The following is a 23178-nucleotide window of genomic DNA, read 5'->3' as shown; positions in this document are numbered from 1 at the left end:
ATTACTATCAGATGGAATTACTTGATGTCTTTAGTATTTCTGGTGCTGATTATTTTTGCCTTCTCTCTTTATATCTCAATCAGTATTGCCAGAGATTGATGAAGTTTAGGTATTTTCAGGTACTGAATGTGGACTTCGATGACTTCTCTGTTATGTGTTTATATTCGACTTAATTTCTTACTTTAACCTTTTAATTTCCTTATCAGTTTCTTATTGTTAAATTGTCATTGTTTATCTAGCTTCTTAAGAGGAATGCTTAGGTCATTGATATTCAGCCTTTCCCTTTATCCAACATATACATTTGAGGCTATAAATATCTAGTGCTTTAACATTACTTCACGATTTTGATATGTGAACTTTTTCATTAGCTTATGGTTCAAAAATTATTAATTTCTCTTCATATTTATTCCTTGTTCCATAGATTTAGACATTTATTGCTTTTAATTCCCACATATTTTAAGATTTTCTAGCTAGCTTTCTTATTGTGGTAAAAAACGCATAATAAAATTTACCCTTAAAAATTTTTTTTTTGTTACTTTCCCCTTTCAGGTATCTTGTTATAGCATAAAATTTACAATCTTGACTATTTTTAAGTGTACAGTACAGTACTATTACTTACAGGCATCTTGTTGTGCAACAAATCTCTAAAGCTTCCTTTTGCAAAAATGAAACTCTAAACCCATTAAACTCTCCTCTTCCCCTTCCACACAGCCCTGACAAACACTATTCTACTATATAGTTCCAAGATTTTGACTACTATAGATACCACATATAATTGGAATCGTTCCATGTTTGTCTTTTTGTAACTGGCTTTTCACTTAGCATAATGTCCTCAAGGTTTATTCATGTTGTCATACATGACAGAATTGCCTGTTTGTTTGTAGAGATGGGGTCTCACTTTGTTGCTTAGGCTGGCTCAAATTCCAAGGCTTAAGTGATCCTCCTGTCTAGGCCTCCCAAAGTGCTGGAATTAGAAGTGTTAGCCACCACACCCAACCTCCTCCTCCTCCTCCTCCTCCTCCTCCTTCTTCTTCTTCTTCTTCTTTTTTTTTTTTTTAAATAAAGACTGAATAACATTCCACTGTATAGATATACTATACTTTCTTTAACCATTTCATCTGTTGATACACATTTAGGTTGCTTCCACATCTTGGCTATTGTGAATAATACTGCAATAAACTTGGAGTCCAAAAGTCTTCAGTATCTGATTTCAATTCTTTTGGATACATACCTAGAAGTGGGACTGTGGTATAATGTGGTAGCTGTAATTTGTTGAGAAAGCTCCATACTATTTTTCATGTTGGCTGTATTATTTTACATTCTCACCAAAGTGCATGAGGGTTCCAATTTCTCCTCATCTTCAAGAATACTGTTATTTTTCTGTGTTTTTGTTGGTTACCATCCCAGTAGGCATGAAGTAATATCTCATTGTTGTTTTGATTTGCATTTCCCTGATGATTAGTGATGTTAAGCATCTTTTTATATATTTGTAAGCCATTGTAGTTCATCTTTGGAAAAATGTCTATTCAAGTCCTTTGACCATTTTAAAATTATTATTTTCTTTGATATCGAGTTATAGAAATTCTTGATATATTCTGGATATTAATCCCTTTACCAACACATAGTTTGCAAATACTTTCTGTATTTGGTTTCTAAGCTTTTCATTCTGTTGATTATTGCATTTGCTGCACCAAAGTTTTAAAGTTGGATTTAGTCCCATTCATCTATGTTTGCTTTTGTTGTCTGTGCCTTTGTTGTCACGTCCAATAAATCACAGCCAAATCCAATGTAATGAACATTTCCTTCTATGTTTTCTACTAGGAGTTTTGTAGTTTAAGGTCTTACATTTAGGTATTTAATCCATTTTTAATTACTTTTTGTATATGGTATAAGAGTGGGTCCAACTTCATTCTTTTGCATGTGGATATCCAGCTTTCCCAACATCTTTTGTTGAAGAGACTATTTCCAATTGTGTAGTTTTGACATCTTTGTTGAAAATCATTTGACCATATACATAACGATTTCTCTGAGCTCTAGTTCTGTTACATGAGTATATAGGTCTGTTTTTATGTCAGTATCATACTGTTTTGACTACTGTATATTTGTAATATGTTTTGAAATTAGCAAGTGTGACATCTACAGCTTTGTTTTCTTTCTTGAAATAGAAAGTTGAGGTTTTTTGGCTATTCATGGTCTTTTGAAATACCATATGAACTTTAGGATAGTCTTTTTTATTTCTGAAAAAAAGACTTTGGAATTTTAATAGAGATTTCAAGGAATCTGTAGATTATAGTACAAATATTTTAACACTATTAAGTCTTTCAATCCATGATCATGGGATGTCTTTCCCTTTATTTGTGTCTTGTTTAATTTTTTTCAGCAATGTTTCAGAGTTCTCAGTGTACAAGTTTTTGCCTCCTGGGGTAACTTTATCTATAAGTACGCTATTCTTTTTGAAACCATAGTAAATTATATTTGTTTTCTTAATAATTTCCTTTTCAGGTATTTCGCTGTTAATGCACAGAAATGCAACTAATTTTTGTGTGTCAATTTTATATCCTGAAACTTTACTGAATTCATTTATTAGTTTTAACAGTTTTTGGGTTTTGTGTATTAAATCTCTAGGGTTTTCTATACATAAGATGATGTCAATTTTGAACAGAGATAATTTTACGTCTTCCTTTCTGATTTAGATCCCTTTTATTTCTTTTTCTTGCCTAATTAATGTGGAATTCCAATACTACGTTGAATAGAAGTGGTGAGAGAAGGCATCCTTCCCTTGTTACCAAACTTAGAGGAAAAGCTTACAGTTTTTCACTTGTTACTGAGAAAAATAATAGCTGTAAGCTTTTCATGTATGGCCTTTACCATATTGAGGTAATTTCCTACTATTTCTAGTTTGCTTAGTAGTTTCATCATGAAAAGGTATTAAATTTTGTCAAATGCCTTCCTTGGCATCAATTGACATGACTGTGTGTATTTTTTTGTTTGTTTGTTTTGTTTTTTTGAGAAAGGGTCTCCCTCTGTCACCGAGGCTGGAGTGCAGTAGAGTGATTTCGGCTTACTGCAACCTCTGCCTTCTGGGTTCAAGCAATTCTTGTGCCTCAGCCACTGGAGTAGCTGAGATTACTGGCGTGTGCCACCACACCTGGCTAATTTTTGTTATTTTTAGTAAAGGTAGGATTTCAACAAGTTGGCCAAGCTGGTCTTGAATTCCTGACCTCAAGTGATCCACCCACCTCTGGCTCCCAAAGTACTGGGATTAAAGGCATGAGCCACTGCCCCTGACCTATGTGGCTTTTGTCCATCATTTTGTTAATATGATGTCTTAATTTGATTTTCATATATTGAACCATCTTCTTGCATTCTAAAAGTAATTTGTGTAACTCTTAATATGTTGCTGAATTAAGTGTGCTAGTGTTTTGTTGAAGATTTTTGCATCAGCATTCATCAGGGATATTGGTTTGCAGTTTTTGTTTCTTAAAGTATCTGCCTGATTTTGGTATCAGGGTAACGCTGGACTTCTGAAATGAATTTGGAGGTTTGTTCTAAATTTTTTGCACGAGTTTGAGAAGGATATTTGTTAGTTCTTCTTTAAATAGGTGGAAAAATTCTTCAGTGAAGCCATTGGTCCTAAGCTTTTCTTTGTTGGGAGCTTTTTGATTGCAGATTACGTTTCCTTACTAGTTATTGGTCTGCAAAGAATTTTTATTTTTTCACGAGTCAGGCTTAGTAAATTTCTAGGAATTTATCCATTGCTTTGAGGTTGTCAAATTTTATTACTACATAGTTGTTTCCAGAAATCTCTTGTGATCATTTGTATTTCTGTGTCATCAGTTGCAATGTCTTCTTTCATTTCTGATTTTTATTATTGGAGTCTGGTTTCTTTTTTTCTTAGTCTAGCTAAGGGTTTGTTGCTTTTATTGATCTTTTCAAAAAACCACCTTAGTTTTGTTGATTTTTAAAATTGTTTTTATTCTCTGTTTCATTAATTTCTGCTCTAATATTTGTTATTTTCTTCCTTCTATTAACTTTGAGTTTAGTTTGTTCTTACTTTTGTAGTTCTTTGAGATGTAATGTTAGAATTTTTATTTGACATCTTTTCTCTTTCTAAAGGTAGGCATTTATTACTCCAAATTTCCCTCTTAGAACTGCTTTTGCTGCATCCAGTAAGTTTGGCTATGTTCTGTTTTCATTTTCACTTGACCTAAGATATTTTCTTATTTCTCTTCTGATTTCTTCTTTGACTCATTCATCATTCAAGAGTGTATTAATTTCCACATATTTAAAAATTTTCAAGGGTTCCTTTTGCTGTTGATTTACAGTTTCATTCCACTGTGGTTAGAGAAGATAGATGGTATGATTTCAATTTTCTTAAATTTGCTAAGGCCTAACATGTAATCTTTAGAAACATTCTGTGGGCATTTTAGAAGAATGTGTATCCTGCTGTTGTTGGGTGGAATGCTCTGCATTTATCTAAGACCAATTTGTCTAGAGTGTTGTTCAAATCGTCCTGTTTCTTTACTTATCTTTTCTCTGGTTGTTCTATTCATTATTGAAATTGGAATATTAAAATCTCTATCATTATTGTGTTACTATATGCTTCTCCCTGCAATTCTTTCAATTCTTTATTCTTGCTGCATATATTCACCTAGTATATACAAAGTTACATCTTTCTGGGAACTGACTTTTTAAATCCTTATATGTCCTTCTTTGCCTCTTCTAACAGTTTTTGACTTACAGTTTATTTTGACTGGTATAGCAACCCCTGCTCTCATTTGGTTACCATTAGTGTGACTTTTATTTCCTATCCTTTCACTTTCAGTCTATGTGTGTTGTTAAATTTAAAGCGAGTCTCTCATGGATAGCATATAGTTGGATATTGTGTTTTTTTTCATTTTTCCATTTAGCCACTGTATATATTTGACTTGGGAAATTAGTCCAGTTATATTTAAAGTAATTACTGATAGTTTACTTACTCTTGCCATTTGGTTAATTTTTTCTTTCTGTTTTGTTCTCTTACTCCTCTCTTCTTCTCATGTTGACTTTGTGATTTGATGATTTTTCGTGGTGATGTGCTTTTATTATTTTCTATCTTTTGTGTATCTACTGTACATTGTTTTTGTGGTTACCACGGATATCACATAAAATATTTTATGGTTGTATCAGTCTGTTTTAAGCTAATAACCACTTATCTTAGATTACACAAGTTACTCTATACGTTACTCCTCCCCAACACACATTTTATGTAATTTATGTCAGATTTTACTTTTTTTTTTTTTTTTTTTTGAGAGACAGGGTGTCACTGTGTCACCCAGGTTGGAGTGCAGTGGTGCAATTATGGCTCACGGCAGCCCTGAACTCCTGGGATCAAGGGATCCTCTCAACTTAGCCTCCTGAGTAGCTAGGACCACTGGTACTCACCACCACACTTGGCTAATTAAAAAAAAATTAATAGAGATGAACTCTCCCTATGTTGCCCATACTGGTCTCAAATTCCTGGGCTCAAGCAATCCTCCCATCTCAGCCTCCCAAAGTGCTGGTATTATAGCTATGAGTTATCTCACCCAGCCAGATACAGCTTCTTTCTATATTATGTTTAAATTGACAAATATTTGCGGATACAGTTATTCTGACTACTTCTGTTCTCTAATTTATATATAAGTATTAAATGTTAAGGTGCACCATTACAGTATTACAATTTTCTGAGTTTGTCTTTATGTTTAGCTTTCATACTACAATTTATACTTTCATATGCATTTGTGTTATTGCTTAGCTTTTCTTTTGTTTCAACTTTAAAACTCTCGTAAAGCAGTCCTAGTAGTAATGAACTACTTCAAGTTTTGTCAGAGCAAGTTTTATCCTTCCTTCATTCTTAAAGAATAGTTTTCCTGGGTAAAGTATTCTTGGTTGACAGTTTTTTTTTAGTATTTAGTTTACTTTTTTCTTTTCAACCTTTATTTTAGGTTCAAGGAGTACACGCGAAGGTTTGTTACATATGTAAAGTGTGTGTGGTGAGGGTTTGGTATACAGATAATTTTGTTACTCAGTTAATCAGCATAATAGCTGACAGTTTTTCAATCCTCACCTTCCTCCCACCTTCCACCCTCAAGCAGGGCTTGGTGTCTATTGTTTCCTTTTTTATGTACATGTGTACTCAATGGTTAGCTGCCATTTATACAGGAGAAAATGTGGTTTTTTGTTTTCCTGCATTAATTTGCTTAGGATTATGGCCTCCAGTTTCATCCATGTTGCGGTGAAGGACATGATTTCATTATTTCATTTGGCGGCACAGTATTCCATGGTGTATATGTACCACATTTTCTTAATACAGTCCCCCATCCAGGTTGATTCTGTATCTTTGCCATTATTAATAGTACTGTATTGAAGATACACATGCATGTGTATTTATGGTAGAATGATTTATATTCCTTTGGGTATATACTCAGTAAGGGGATCGTTAGGTTGAATGGTAGTTATATTTTAAGGTCTTTGAGAAATCTTCAGATTGCTTTTCACAGTGGTTGGATTATTTTACATTCTCATCAATAGTGTAGAACCATTCCCTTTTCTCTATCATCTCACCAGCATCTGTTATTTTTATTTCTTTATAATAATACCCATTCTGATTGGTGTGAGATAATATCTCATTGTGGTTTCGATATGCATTTCCCTAATGATTACTGATATTGACCATTTTTTCATATGCTTGTTGGCAGCATGTATGTCTTCTTTTGAAAAATGTCTGTTCATGTATTTATCCCATTTTTTAAATGAGTTTTTTTGTTTTTTGCTTGTAAATTTGTTGTAATTCCTTATAGATTCTGGATATTAGACCTTTGTTGGATGCATAATTTATAAAAGTTTTCTCCTATTCTGTAGGTTGTCTATTTACTCTGTTGATAGTTTCTTTTTCTGTGCAGAAGCTCTTTAGTTTAATTAGGTCCTACTTATCAATTTTTTTTTTTGTTGTTGCTTTTGGAGCATTTTTCATGAAGTCTTTGCCAGGGCCAATGTCCAGAAGGGCATTTCTTAGGTTTTCTTAAGGGGCTTTTGTAGTTTTAAGTTTTATATTGATTTGACTTTTGTATATGGTGAAAGTTAGGGGTTCAGTTTCAATCTTCTACCTATGGTTAGCCTGTTATTCCAGCACCACTTATTAAATAGGGTGCCCTTTCCCCATTGCTTATTATTGTTGGCTTTGTCAAAGATCAGGCAGTTGTAGGTGTGTAGCACTGCTTCTACGCTCTCTAACCAGTACCATTGATCTATGTCTGTTTTCGTACCAATAACATGCTGTTTTAGTTACTGTAGCTTTGTAATATAGTTTGAAGTAGGGTAGTATGACACCTCCAGCTTTGTGCTTTTTGTTTAGGATTGCTTTTGTTATTTGGGTCCTTTTTTGTTTCCAAATGAATTTTAGAACAGTTTTTTTTTTTTTTTCTAATTCTACGTAAAATTTAGTTGGTAGTTTGATAGATATAGCATTGAATCTGTAAATTGCATTGAGTGACATGGCTATTTAAAAAATATTGATTCTTCCTATCCATGAGCATGGAATGTTTTTCCATTTGTTTGTGTCGTCTCTGATTTTTTTCAGCACTGTTTTGTAATTTCAGTTGTAGAGACTTTTTACCTCCCTGGTTAGTTGTAATCCTAGGGTTTTTGTTGTTGTTTTGTTTGTTTTGTTTCTGGCTACTGTGAGTGAGATTGTGCTCTTGATTTGGCTCTCAGCATGAGGATTATTGGTGTATAGAAATGCTTTTTTTTTTTTTTTTTTTGAGATGGAGTCTGGCTCTGTCGTCCAGGCTAGAGTGCAGTGGCACGATCTCGGCTCACTGCAAGCTCTGCCTCCCAGGTTCATGCCATTCTTCTGTTCAGCCTCTGAGTAGCTGAGACTACAGGTGCCTGCCACCACGCCCGGCTAATTTTTTGTATTTTTAGTAGAGATGGGGTTTCACCATTTTAGCCAGGATGGTCTTGATCTCCTGACCTCGTGATCTGCCCGCCTCAGCCTCCCAAAGTTGTGGGATTACAGATGTGAGCCACTGTGACTGGCCAGAAATGCTACTGATTTTTGTACATTAATTTTGTATTCTGAAACTTTGCTAAAGTGGTTTATCAGATCTAGAAGACTTTGGACAGAAACTATGGGGTTTTCATGGTATAGAATCATATCATTTGCAAAGAGAGATAGTTTGAGTTCTTCTTATCTGGATGCCTTTTATTTCTTTATCTTGCCTGAATGCTCTGGCTATAATTTTTAGTAATATTTTGAATAGGAGTGGTGAGAGTGGGCATCCTTGTCTTGTTTTGGTTTTCAAGGGTAATACTTCCAGCTTTTGCCCATTCAGTATGATGTTGTGTGTGTCTTTGTCATAGATGGTTCTTATTATTTTCAGCTATGTACATTCAGTAGCTGGTTTCTTGACGGTTTTTAATATGAAAGGATACTAAATATTGTGGAAAGATTTTTCTGTCTATTGAGATGATCATGTGGTTTTTGTTTTTAGTTCTGCTTATATGATAAATCACATTTGTTGATTTGCGTACGTTGAACCAACCTTGCATCTCAGGAATAAAGCCTACTTGATCATGGTGGATTAGCTTCCTGATAAACTGCTGGATTTGGTTTGCTAGTATTTTGTTGAATATTTTTGCATCTATGTTCATCTGGGATATTGGCCTCAAGTTTGCTTTGTTTGTTGTGTCTCTGGCAGGATTTGGTATCAGAATGATGATGGCCTCATGGAATTAGTTAGAGAGGAGTCCTTCCTCCTTGATGTTTTGGAATAGTTCCAGGAGGACTGGTATCAGCTCTTCCTTATACATCTGGTAGAATGCAGTTATGAATCCATTTGGCCCAGGGTTTTTTCCAGTTGGGAGATTTTTAAATTACTGCTTCAATTTCAGAACTTATTATTGGTCTGTCAGGGATTACATTCCTTTGAGTTCAATCTTGGGAGGTTTTATGTTTCCAGGAATATACCCATTTTATCTAGGTTTTCTAGTTTGTGTGCATAGATGTGTTTGTAAGTCTCTGAGGGTTTTTTCATTTCTGTACGGTCAGTGGTAATGTCCCCCTTTTGTCATTTCTGATTGTGTTTATTTGGATTGTCTCTCTTTTTTCCTTTATTAGTTTAGCTAGCAGTATATCCATCACATTTATTCTTTAAACAAACTGTTGGTTTTATTGTTCTTTTGTACAGTTTTTCTCATCTCCATTTTATTCAGTTCAGCTCTGATTTATTTTCTGCTAGCTTTGGGGTTGGTTTATGTTTGTTTTTCTAGTTCCTCTATGTGTGAAGTTAGGTTGCTAAATTGAGATCTAACTTTTTAATGAGGGCATTTAGCTCTATAAACTTTCCTCTTAACATTATTGTAGCAGTGTCCCAGAGAATCTGGTATGTTGTATCTGTGTTTTTATTAGTTTCACAGAATTCGTTGATGTCTGCCTTAATTTGATTGTTTACCCAAAAGTCATTCAGGAGTAGGTTGTATAATTTCCACATAATTGTAGTTTTGAGTGATTTTCTTAGTATTGATTTCTATTTTTATTGCACTGTGGTCCAACAGTGTGGTGGCATGAATTCAGTATTTTTGAATTTATTGAGAATTGCTTTATGGCTGAGTGTGTGGTTGACAGTTTGGCCTCTTCTTTGTAGGGTGGCTTCTGTGTGCTGGAGATGCAAGTAAAGCCCTCAGGCTCTTTATTCCTTCTCCAGTATGGTGTCAGCAAGGGCAGGTGAAACTTCACAGCAGTGGCAGTACAGTTCTCAGTTGCCTCTGGGAGCTTCACCCCAAAGAAACACAGATCCATTGCCAATAAGAAAGCTCAGTTGGAGGTGGGGAAACTATGTTGTTGGCCCAAACCTGGGGCTGCCTGGTGAAGAGAAGGAGATGGGGCTCACAGGAAAGAGAGACTAGACTCCTGTCTGTATGGTGGCTGTGGTATGCTGGAGGTGAGTAAAGCACTCAGGTTCTTTATTCCTTCCTCAGTCCAAGGGCAGCAAGAGCTGTACAGTTGCAGCAGCAGTGGAAAGTGGCTGTCAGGTGCCTCTGAGAACTCCACCCCAGAGAGACACAGATCTGCTGCCAGTGGGAAAGTTCTGCTGTGGGTGGGGTGGCTGAACTGTGGGCCCAAGACAGGGACACTGCCTGGTGAAGAGCAGGGAGTTGAGGGCTTACAGAAAAGAGAGACTGAACTCTTCTCTATATGGTAGTTATGGCATGCTGGAAGTACCAGCAAGACAATCAGGGTCTTTATTCTTTCTCCAGCTTGAGAGCAGCAAGGGTGGTACTACTGCAGTGGCAATGGATTGTGTCTGGAATTTCCTCCCCAGAGAAATGCAGAGCGGCCACCAATTGAAGTAATCAGGCAGGGGCAAAGCAGTTGTGCTAGGGGCCCAGGTTGGATGACTCTGCCCAGTGTAAAATAGCAGGAGTAGGGACTTGTGTGGAAAATAGTCTGGCTGCTTTCCCATAAGTCAGCTGCAGTGTACTGAATACCTACAGTAGTTCTTGGACTCTGCTTCCTCCCCAGCATGAAGGCAGTAGGGGCAGAGGCTGAAGTAGTGGCAAAAGGGGCAGGCCTTTCAGCTAACTCTGAGAGCTCTGTGCCAGAGAAATGCAGAACTGCTACTGGCCTGAGTGCTCAGGCAGGGGTGGGTTGGCTGCGCTGCAGCCCCAGGCCAGTGGACTTTGCCATGGAAGGTGTAGTGGAAGGGAGGCCTACATTCCATTTGTTCCTCAGCACTGCTGATGTGGCCCCTATCCTGGGGCTGTGCAAGATAGCCTGATCTCTCTTGGTGGAATTACAGCAACTGGCACCAGGGTGCTCAGGGATCCAAGGCCCTTGGGGCTCCATGTGTGACTGGGCAGTAGCTCTGCCCAGACGCCATGCAACTCTCCATGATAGTCTGGAAGCCCCTGAGGGAGGTGGTTGGAAGAATCTCCTGTGCTTAGGATTGCAAAGGTCTGTGACAAAAGTGTGAGTCCCGGCCGGTCGCGGTGGCTCAAGCCTGTAATCCCAGCACTTTGGGAGGCCGAGACGGGAGGATCACGAGATCAGGAGATCGAGACCAGCCTGGCTAACACGGTGATACCCCGTCTCTATTAAAAAATACAAAAAAACTAGCCTGGCGAGGTGGCGGGCGCCTGTAGTCCCAGCTACTCGGGAGGCTGAGGCAGGAGAATGGCGTAAACCCGGGAGGCGGAGCTTGCAGTGAGCTGAGATCCGGCCACTGCACTCCAGCCCGGGCGACAGAGCAAGACTCCGTCTCAAAAAAAAAAAAAAAAAAAAAAAAAAGTGTGAGTCCCTGGGGGCTCTGGTTGACACAATTTCCCTGCAGGGGGACTCTCCCTTGGCACTCTGCAACAATCCTAGGTGGGTCATTGTCCTGCCTTGCTCCTCTCTACTGTCTATGGGAGGTGTTGCTTCCTTGAATTCCAACATATCCTCCTGGATGATCCAGTCAACAGTTAGTGTTTACTGGTCACTTTATCTCAGTAGCTGCTTCTAATCAGTCATCTTGACATCTAGTCTATTTTAGTACTTTGAGTATTGTCTTCCCCTTGCTTGCAAGGTTTCTGCTGAGAAATCCACTGGAATTCTTATAGAGATACCCTTGTATGTGACAATTTGCTTTTATTTTGCTGCTTTAAAAATTCACTTTGACTTTTAACAATTTAATTATAATCTGTCTCAGGGTAGACTCTGGATTCAATCTATTTGGGAACCACTGGGCTTTATGAATGATGTCATTTCTGGTATGGTTTGGCTGTGTAGCCAGCCGAATCTCGTACTTAATTGTAGTTCCCATAATCCCCACATCGTGGGAGGAACCTGGTTGGGAGGTAAGTGAATTGCAGGGGCAGTGACCCCCACAAAGATTTTCTCATGATAGTGAGTTCTCCTGAGATCTGAATATTTTATAAGGGGCTTTCCCCTTTGGCTCGGCACTTCTCTTTCCTGACATCATGTGAAGAAGGACATATTTGTTTCCTCTTCCACCATGATTGTATGTTTCCTGAGGCCTCCCCAGCCATGCAGAACTGTGAGTCAGTTAAACCTCTTTCCTTTATAAATTACCTACTCTCAGGCAGTCCTTTATAACAGCATGAGAATAGACTAATACAATACATTGGTACTGGGTAGTAGGGTCCTACTGTAAAGACACGTGAAGATGTGGAAGTGACTTTGGAACTGGGTAACAAGCAGAGGTGGGAACAGTTTGGAGGGCTCAGAAGAAGACAGGAAAAGTACTTACAATGTGGGAAAGTTTGGAACTTCCTAGAGACTTGTTGAATGGCTTTGGCCAAAATGCTGACAGTGATATTAACAATGAAGTCCAGTCTGAAGTGGCATCAGATGGAGATGAGGAACTTGTAGGGAACTGGAAGAAAAGTGACTCTTGCCATGTTTTAGCAAAGAGAATGGCAGCATTTTGCCCCTGCCCTAGAGATCTACGGAATTTTGAACTTGAGAGTGATAATTTGGGCTTTCTGATGGAAGAAATGTCTAAGCAGCAAAGCATTCAAGAGGAGACTTGGGTGCTGTTAAACACATTCAGTTTTATGTATTCACAAAGATGTGGTTTGGAATTGGAATATGTTGAAAAGGGAAGCAGAGCATAAAAGTTTGAAAAATTTGCAGGCTGACAATGTGACAGAAAAGAAAAAACCCATTTTCTGAGGAGAAATTCAAGCCTGCTGCAGAAGTTTGCATAAGTAATGAGGAGCTGAATTTTAATTTGCAAGATGATGGGAAAATGTCTCCAGGGGATGTCAGAAACCTTCATGGCAGCCTCTCCCATCATAAGCCTGGAGGCATAGGAGGGAAAAATAGTTTCATGGGCCAGGTCCAGGGGCCCCCTGCTGTTTGCAGCCTAGGGTCTTGGTGCCCTGTGTCCCAGCTGCTCCAGCTGTGGTTAAAACAGGCCATGGTACAGGTGGGGCTGTGGCTTCAGAGGTTGCAAGCCCCAAGCTTTGGCAGCTTCCACATGGTGCTGAGCCTACGGGTGTGCAGTAGTCAAGAACTGAGGTTTGGAAACCTCTACCTAGATTTCAGAGGACAGATGGAAATGCCTGGATGTCCAGGCAGAAGTTTGCTGCAGGGGCAGGGTCCTCATGGAGAACCTCTGCTAGGGCAGTGTGGAAGGGGAATGTGGGCTTAGGGCCCCCACACAGAGTTCCCACTTGGGAACTGCCTAGTGAAGCTGTGTAAAGAGGGCCACTTTCCTCCAGACCCCAGAATGGTAGATCCACCCACAGCTTGCACAGTGCACCTGGAAAAGTCACAGATACTCAACATTTGCCTGTGAAGCCAGTCTGGAGGGGGCTGTACGTTGCAAAGTCACAGAGGCATAACTCCCCAATGGCCTGGGAGCCCACCTCTTGCATCAGTGTGGTCTGAATGTGAGACATGGAGTCAGAGGAGATCATTTTGGACCTTTAAGATTTGACTGCCCCACTGGATTTTGGACTTGTATGGGGCCTGTATCCCCTTTGTATTGGTCAATTTCTTCCATTGGGAATGGGTGTATTTACCCAATGCCTGTACCTCCATTGTATCTAGGAAGTAACTAATTTGCTTTTGGTTTTACTCACTCATAGGCAGAAGGGAACTGCCTTGCCTCAGATGAGACTTTGGACTTGGACTTTTGGGTTGATGCTGGAATGAGTTAAGGCTTTGGGGGACTGTTGGTAAGGCATGATTGTTTTGAAATGTGAGTACATGAAAGGGGCCAGGAGTGGTTTGGCTGTGTCCTCACCCAAATCTAATTTTGAATTGTAGTTCCTATAATCCTCACGTGTCATGGGCGGGACTCAGTGGGAGGTAAGTAAATCGTGGGGGCAGTACCCCGATGATGCTGTTCTAGTGATAGTGAGTGAGTTCTCATGAGATCTGATGATTTCATAAGAGGGCTTTCCCCCTGCTTGGCACTTCTTCCTGCTATCATGTGAAGAATCATGTGTTTGCTTCCCCTTCTGCCATGATTGTAAGTTTCTTGAGGCCTCATCAGCCATGCAGAACTGTGAGTTAATTGAACTTCTTTCCTTTAGAAATGACCCAATTTTGGGTAGTCCTTTATAGCAACATGAGAACAGACTAATACAAATTCCCTCCCTAAATTTGGCAAGCTTACAGACATCATGTCTTTTTTTTTTTGACATAGGGTCTCACTCTGTCACCCAGGCTGGAGTGCAGTGGCGTGATCTCAACTCACTGGAACTTCCGCTTCCTGGGTTACAGTGATCTTCATGCCTCAGTCTCCCGAGTAGCTGGGATTACAGGTGCCCACCACCATGCCCAGCTAATTTTTGTATCTTTAGTAGAGATAGTTTTTCGCCATATTGGTCAGGCTGATCTCAAACTCCTGACCTCAAGTGATCCGTCGACCCTGGTCTCCCAAAGTGCTGGGATTACAGGAGTTAGCCACTACTATGTCTTTAAATAAGATTTCTGACATTTCTTACTTCTCCTTCTGTTACTCCATAGGTTGCATAGATTTATACAGATTTTAAGTTGTACATGCTGTTTTAACTCCTTTCCTTTTATTTTTTCATTTGTTCATCTAACTGGCTAAATTCAAAGGAGTTTAAAAAAATTTTTACTGATTCTTTGATTTGCATAATTGTGTCTTTTTTTTTTTTTCCCAATAAGTTATTGGGGTACAGGTGGTATCTGGTTACATGAGTAAATTTTTTTTTTTTTTTTTGAGATGGAGTTTCACTCTTGTTGCCCAGGCTGTAGTACAATGGCATGATCTGAGTTCACCGCAACCTCCGTCTTCCCGGTTCAAGTGATTCTTCTGCCTCAGTCTCTTGAGTAGCTGGGATTACAGGCATGTGCCATCATACCCAGTTAATTTTTGCATTTTTAGCAGAGACAGGATTTCTCCATGTTGGTCAGGCTGGTCTCGAACTCCCAATCTCAGGTGATCCACCTGCCATGACCTCCCAAAGTGCTGGGGTTACAGGCGTGAGCCACATGAATAAGTTCTTTAGTGGTGATTTGTGAGGTTTTGGTGCAACCATCACCCAAGCAGTACACATGCACCCAATTTGTATTCTTCTATCTCTTGCCTCCTTCCCGCTCTTCCCCCGAAGTCCCCAAAGTCCACTATATCATTCTTATTGCTTTGCGTGCTCATAGCTTAACTCCCACTCATCAGTGAAACATAAAATGTTTGATATATATCAGTTTCTTTATCCACTCATTGATTGATGGGCATTTGGGTTGGTTCCACGATTTTGCAATTGTGAATTGTGCTGCTATTAACATGCATGTGCATGTATCTTTTTCGAATAATGACTTCTTTTCCTCTGGGTAGATACCCAGTAGTGGGATTGCTGTATCAAATGGTAGTTTTACTTTTAGTTTGTTAAGGAATCTCCACAGTTTTCCACAGTAGCTGTACTAGTTTATAATGCCACCAGCAGTGTAGAAGTGTTTCCTGTTCACTAAATCCATGCCAGCATCTACTGTTTTTCGATTTTTTTTATTATGGCCATTCTTGCAGGAGTGAGGTGGGTATCGCATTGTGGTTTGGATTTGCATTTCCTTGATCATTAGTGATGTTGAGCATTTTTTCATGTTTGTTGGCCATTTGTATGTCTTCTTTTGAGAAATATCTATTCATGTCCTTAGCCCACTTTTTCATGAGTTTTTTTTTTTTTTTTTTCTGACTTGTTTGAGTTCGTTGTAAATTCTGGATATTAGTCCTTGTCAGATATATCGATTGTGAAGATCTTCTCCCACTCTGTGGGTTGTCTGTTTATTCTGCTGACTGTTCCTTTTGCTGTGCAAAAGTTCTTTAATTAGGTCCCAGCCATTTATGTCTGACTTTATTGCATTTGCTTTCTTGGTCAAGAAATCCTTGCCTAAGTCAATGTCTAGAAGGGTTTTTCCACTGTTATCTTCTAGAATTTTTATAGTTTCAGTTCTTAGGTTTAAGTCCATAATCCATCTGGAGTTGATTTTTGTATAAGGTGAAAGATGAGGATCCAGTTTCATTCTCCTACATGTGCCTCGCCAATTATCCCAGCACCATTTGCTGAAAAGGATGTCCTTTCCCCACTTTGTTTTTGTTTGCTTGTCAAAGATCAGTTGGCTGTTAAGTATTTGGGTTTATTTCTGGGTGCTCTTTTCTGTTCTATTGGTCTACGTGTCTATTTTTATACCAGTACCATCCTATTTTGGTGACTATGGCCTTATAGTGTAGTTTGAAATCAGGTGGAGTGATGTCTCCAGATTTGTTCTTTTTGCTTAGCCTTGCTTTGATGATGTGGGCTCTTTTTTGGTTTCATATGAATTTTAGAATTGTTTTTCTAATTCTGTGAAGAATGATGGTGGTATTTTGATGGGGACTGCATTGAATTTGTAGATTGCTTTTGGCAGTATGGTCATCTTCACAATATTGATTTGACCATCCACGAGCACGGGACTTGTTTCCATGTGTTCATGTTGTCTATGATTTCTTTCAGTAGCGTTTGGGAGTTTTCCTTGTAGAGGTCTTTCAACTCTTCTGTTAGGTGTACTCTAACTTTTTTTTTTTTTTTTTTTTTGCAGCTATTGTAAAAGGGATTGAGTTCTTGATTTGATTCTCCACTTGGTTGCTGTTGGTGTATAGAATTGCACTGGTTTGTGTACATAAATCTTGTATTCAGAAACTTCGCTGAATTCTTTTATCAGTTCTAGGAGCTTTATGGAGGAGTCCTTAAAATTTTCAAGGTAAACAATCATATCATCAGGAAACAGTGACAGTTTGACTTCCTCTTTGCTGATTTGGATGCCCTTTATTTCTTTCTCTTGTCTGATTGCTCTGGCTAGGACTTCCAATACTATGTTGAAGAAGAATAGGGATAGTGGGCATCCTTGTCATGTTCCAGTTCTCAGAGGGAATGCTTTTAATTTTTCCCCATTCAATATTATGTCTGCTGTGGGTTTGTCATAGACGGCTTTTATTACATTAAGATATGCCCCTTGTATGCTGATTTTGCTGAAAGTTTTAATCATAAAGTGATGCTGGATTTTGTTGAATGCTTTTTCTACATCTATTGAAATGATCATGTGATTTTTGTTTTTAATTCTGTTTATGTGGCCTATCACACTTACTGACTTGCATGTGTTAAACCATCCCAGCATCGCTGGTGTGAAACCCACTTGATCATGATGGATTAACTTTTTGACATGTTGTTGGATTCAGTTAGCAAGTACTTTGTTAAGGATTTTAGCATCTATGTTCATCAAGGATATCGGTCTGTAGTTTTCTTTTTTGGTTATGTCTTTCCCTGGTTTTGGTATTAGGGTGATGTTGGCTTCATAGAATGAGTTAAGGAGGGTTTCTTCTTTCTCCATCTTGTGGGATGGTGTGAAAAGGATTGGTACCAATTCTTCTTTGAACATCTGGTAGAATTCTGCTGTGAATCCATATGGTCCTGGACATTTTTTTGTTGGTAATTTAAAAATAATAATTTCCGTCTCACAGCTTGTTACTGGTCTGTTCAGGGTATCAAATTCTTGATTTAAGCTACGAGGGTGGTATTTTTCCATGAATTTTCCATCTCTTCTACGTTTTCTAGTTTATGTGCGTAAAGGTGTTCATAGCAGCCTTGAATGATCTTTTGTATTTTAGTGGTGTCAGTTGTAATATCTCCTGTTTCATTTCTTAGTGTGGTTATCTGGATTTTCTCTTCTTTTCTTGGTTGACCTTGTCAATGGTCTATCAATTTTATTTATCTTTTTCAAATAACTATCTTTTTGTTTCACTTATCCTTTTTTGTTGTTTGTTTAAATTTCATTTAGTTCTGCTCTGATCTTGTTTTCCTTTCTTCTGCTGGGTTTGGGTTTGTTCTTGTTTCTCTAGTTCCTTGAGATGTGACCTTAGAATGTCAGTTTGTGCTCTTTCAGTCTTAGGGCTATGAACTTTCCTCTTAGCATCACCTTTTGCTGTATCCCAGAAGTTTTGATAGGTTGTGTCATTATTGTTGTTCAGTTCAAAGAATTTTTAAATTTCCATCTTGATTTCATGCTTGACTCAATGCTCATTCAGGAGCAGGTTTTTAAATTTCCATGTATTTGCATAGTTTTGAAGGTTCTTTTTGGAGTTGATTTCTAGTTTTATTCCACTGTGGTCTGAGAGAGTGCTTGATATAATTTCAGTTTTCTTAAATTTACTGAGGCTCGTTTTATGGCCTATCATATGGTCTATGTTGGGGAAAGTTCCATGCACTATTGAATAGAATGTGTATTCTATAGTTTCTGGATGAAATGTTCTGTATATATCTGTTAAGTCCATTTGTTGCAAGGTATAGATTAAATCCATTGTTTCTTTGTTGACTTTCTGTCTTGATGACCTGTCTAGTGCTGTCAGTGGAGTATTGAAGTCCCCCACAATTATTGTGTTGCTGTCTATCTCATTTGTTAGGTCTATTAGTAATTGTTTTATAAATTTGGGAGCTCCAGTGTTAGGTGCATACATGTTTAGGATTGTGATCTTTTCTTGTTGGACAAGGAATTTGACCATTCTATAATGTCCCTCTTTGTCTCTTTTAACTGCTGTTGCTTTAACATTTATTTTGTCTGATATAGGAATAGCTACCCCTGCTTGCTTTGGTGACCATTTGCATAAAATGCCCTTTTCCACCACTTTACTTTAAGTTTACGTGAGTATGTATTAGGTGAGTCTCCTGAAGGCAGCAGATAGTTGGTTGTTGAGTTCTTACCCACTCTGTGGTTCTGCATTTTTAAGTGGAGCATTTAGGCCATTTACATTCAATGTTAATATAGAAATGTGAGGTACCATTGCATTCATTGTGCTCTCTGTTGCTTGTGTATTTTATTTTTTTGTTTTTGTTTTTGCTTTTTAACATGTATTTTTTTATAGGTCCTGTGTGATTTATGCATTAAAGAGGTTCTGTCTTGATGTGTTTTCAGGATTTCAAGTTTGAAAGCACCTTTTAGTTCTTGTAGTGGTGGCTTGGTAATGGTGAATTCTCTCAGTATTTGTTTGTCTGAAAATGACTGTATCTTTCCTTGATATATGATGCTTAGTTTTGCTGGATACAAAATTCTTGACTGATAATTGTTTTGTTTGAGGAGACTGAAGATAGGGCCCCAATCCCTTCTAGCTTGTAGTTTCTGCTGAGATATCTGCTGTTAATCTGATAGGTTTATAGGTTTATATGTTACCTGATGCTTCTGTCTCACAGTTCTTAAGATTCTTTCCTTTGTCTTAACTTTGGATGACCTGATGACAATGTGCGTAGGTGAAGATCTCTTTGTGATGGATTTCCTAGGTGTTCTTTGTGCTTCTTGTATTTGGATGTCTGGGTCTCTAGCAAGGTTGGGGAAGCTTTCCTTGATTGTTCCCCCAAATATGTTTTCCAAGCTTTTAGAATTCTCTTCTTCCTCAGGAACATGAATTATTCTTAGGTTTGGTTGTTTAACAGAATCCCAGGTTTCTTGAAGGCTTTGTTCATATTTTCTTATTCTTTTTGCTTTGTCTTTGTTGGATTGGTTTAATTTGAAGACCTTGTCTTTGAGCTCTGAATTTCTTTCTTCTACTTGTTCAATTCTATTGCTGAGACTTTCCAGAGTATTTCACATTTCTAACAGTGTGTCCAAAGTTTTCAGAATTTTTGATTTTTTTTTTAAGCTATCTATTTCCTTGAATATTTCTCCCTTCACTTCTTGTATCATATTTTGAATTTCCTTGCATTGGGCTTTGCCTTTCTCTGGTCCCTCTCTAATTAGCTTAGTAACTAACCTCCTGAATTCTTTTTCAGGTAAATCAGCGATTTCTTCTTCATCTGGAGCCATTGCTGGTGAACTAGTATGATTTTTTGGAGGCACTGAAGAGCCTTGTTTTGTCATATTACCAGGGTTGGTTTTCTGGTTGCTTCTCATTTGGGTAAGCCCTGTCAGAGGGAAGTTCTAGGGCTGAAGGCTGTTGTTCAGATTCTTTTGTCCCATGGGGTGTTCCTTTGATGTAGTACTCTCCCCCTTTTCCTATGGATGTGGATTTCTGTGAGCCAAACTGCAGTGATTGTTGTCTGTCTTCTGGGTCTAGCCACACAGCAAGTCTACCTGGCTCTGGGCTGGTATTGGGAGTTGTCTGCACAGAGTCCTGTGATGTGAACCATCTATGGGTTTCTCAGCCAGGGATACCAACACCTGTTCTGGTGGAGGTGGTGGGGGGTGCAATGGACTCCATGAGATTCTCAGCTTTGGTGGTTTAATGTTCTATTTTTGTGTTGGTTGGCCCCCTGCCAGTAGGTGGTACTTTCCAGAGAGCATCAGCTGTGTTATTATGAGGAGGAAGTGGTGGTGGGCGGGGCCCTAGAACTCCCAAGATTATATACCCTTTGTCTTCTGCTACCAGGTTGGGTAGGGAAGGACCATCAGGTGGGGGTGGGGCTAGGTGTGTATGAGCTCAGACTCTCCTTGGGCGGGTCTTGCTGTGGCTGCTGTGGCGGATGGGGGTGAGATTCTCAGGTCACTGGAGTTGTGTGCCTAGGAGGATTATGGCTGCCTCTGCTGAGTCATGCAGGTTGTCAGACAGTTGGGGGAAAGCTGGCAGTCACAGGCCTCACCCAGCTCCTAGCAAACCCAAGGGCAGGTCTCACTCCCACCATGCCCCCCTCAATACCCCCCAAAGCGTTTCCAGGCAGAGAGCAATACAGGTTTGAAAATCTACTCCAGGCTGTCTGCCTCCCAGCTGTGAAAGAAAAGGGTTTGGTTCTTCTCCTGCTTGTGGAGTCTGCACACCAGATTGGGTCATTCCCCACATTCTGTCCAGAAGGCTTCTCACCCTGTTCAAATTGTTACAAAGTTCAGCTAGGAATTTGCTTCTCCCTGTGTAGTTTTACTCCCTGCTCCTGTCCCATTGGATCCCTCTGGTGCCAGGCAGTAATGGCCTGCTAGGGGACCCACTGAGCTCCCAGGGCCTTTCTACTGCTTCCTCCACCCCTGTATTTCGCTTGGCTCTCCAAATTGACTCAGCTCCAGCTAAGGTCGGAAACTTCTCCCATAAACAGACCTTCAGTTTACCCAGTGGAGGTGCATGTTTGGGAGAGGAAGCTCTCCCTTTGCTACTTCTGCAGTTGGGACACTCACAGTTTTTTTTTTTCTGCGCCGGGGAGGGGGGACTCCTGGGTCCTGTAGGAGCAGTCCGCTTCCTTCAGAGAGTCTCATTGTGTCTGTTTTTGAAATCATCTAAGTTTTTCAGTTCAGTCATTGTATTCTTCAGTTCCAGGATTTCCATCTGGTTCTTTTTTTAAGGTTTCTATATTTTTTTCAAAATTAAACTTTCCATTTTATTCATGTATTGTTTTCCTGGCTTCATTTAGTTGTCTATCTTTGTTCTCTTATAGCTTTTTAAACTTCTTTAAAATGGTTATTCTGAATCCTTTGTCAAGCAGTTCATGCATTTCCATGTCTTTAGGGCTGGTTATTGGAGCTTTATTCATTTCCTTTGGTTATGTTTGCTTGATTTTTTGCATTGTTGTCTATGCGTCCGAAAGAGCAAACACCTTCTCCAGTCTTTACAGACTGGTTTTTGCAGGTAAAAAACTCCTCCTGCTAAGTCCCCAGATTGATAGGGTTGCCTCCAAGATCATGATTAACTGGGGCTAGAGCTGGGTCACATGGATGCTGCTGGGTCTGCAGTCAGGTACACAGTTGGAGGGCCTGTTACTGCAGGCACAGGTGGGCACAATTCCTGCCTGGTACGCATCAGATGGGACTACTTCTGGAACCATGGTCAAGCAAGGTTGGAGCTGGGTCACAAGAGGACTTCTGGGTCTGCAAATGGCAGGTCCATTAGCAGGGTCTTAATAGGCATGGCTCCTACTAGACTGCCGATTAACCACAATAGATGGTGGATACAGTCAAGTCACAGGGCTGCTTCAGCATTGCAGTAGGGTATGAGTTCAGCAGGCCTGTTACCAGGGTTATAAATAGACGTCTTTTGAAGGTAACATATGTGGGTAGCACTGCCCCCAGGCCATAGCAGAGTGGAAATGGAAATAAGTCACAGGACCCGTTTAAGGTCTACAGCCAGATACCTCAATAGTGTACCTGTTATTGGGGGCATATATGGGTGTGTCTCCCAGAGGGTCCCTGGGTTGGCAGGACTGTCTCTGGGCTATGGTAGATTGGGGCTAGAGCCCAGTTAAGGGCCACTTTATTGTACACAATTGGGTGTGAGGTCAGCAGGCCTGCCACTGGAGGAATGAACAGGCATATCTCCTACCAGGTCCTTGGGTAGGCAGGACTTCTCCCTACAGCAAAGCAGGGATGCAGCTGAGTCACAGGTCTCAGGATCCACAGCCAGGACTAAGTTTGTGGGCCTTCTAATGAAGGTATAAACCAACCTGATTCCTCCCATGTCCCCTGGCAAATGGGATCATGGGCAGGACAGAGACCAAGTGCATCTGGAACTGAGACTACGGGAGAATAGGGCTGTTACTGACATGCAGCTGAGGCCACTGTCAGCTAGCCTGTCACTGGGGCATAGGCTAGTCTTCTCAAAGTGGCCCTCCAAAGACTTGGGCATCACTGAGCTTCTGCATCATCCTACCTGGATCCCAAAGCTCCCACAAGGGCATTTCTGTGAATGTTTGCCAAGTTATTGTTAGTATTGAGGGATATGAGCTGGGAAACCTCATTTTCCACCCTCTTGCCTATGTCAATCTCTAACTTTCAACAGTTTGATTGTAATGTATCTCAGTGCAGGCCTTTTTAGGTTTGTCTTTTTTTTTTTTTTTTGAGACGGAGTCTTGCTGTGTCGCCCAGGCTGGAGTGCAGTGGCTGGATCTCAGCTCACTGCAAGCTCCGCCTCCCAGGTTCATGCCATTCTCCTGCCTCAGCCTCCCGTGTAGCTGGGACCACAGGTGCCTACTACCACGCCCGGTTAATTTTTTTTTTTTTTTTGTATTTTTAGTAGAGATGGGGTTTCACCGTGTTAGCCAGGATGGTCTCTATCTCCTGACCTTATGATCTGCCCGTCTCGGACTCCCAAAGTGCTGGGATTACAGGCGTGAGCCACCGTGCTGGGCTGGTTTGTCTTATTTTTAGTCCTTTGATCTTGAATTTGGATATCTACATCATTTCTCAGATGTGGGAAATTTTCAGCCATTCTTTAAATAATATCTCTTTTTTTCCCTCTCTTA

The sequence above is a fragment of the Trachypithecus francoisi genome, unplaced genomic scaffold, assembly GCF_009764315.1.
Source record: "Trachypithecus francoisi isolate TF-2019V2 unplaced genomic scaffold, Tfra_2.0 Lachesis_group3, whole genome shotgun sequence".
Classification (NCBI taxonomy): Eukaryota; Metazoa; Chordata; class Mammalia; order Primates; family Cercopithecidae; genus Trachypithecus; species Trachypithecus francoisi.
This window is presented reverse-complemented; position numbering follows the sequence as displayed.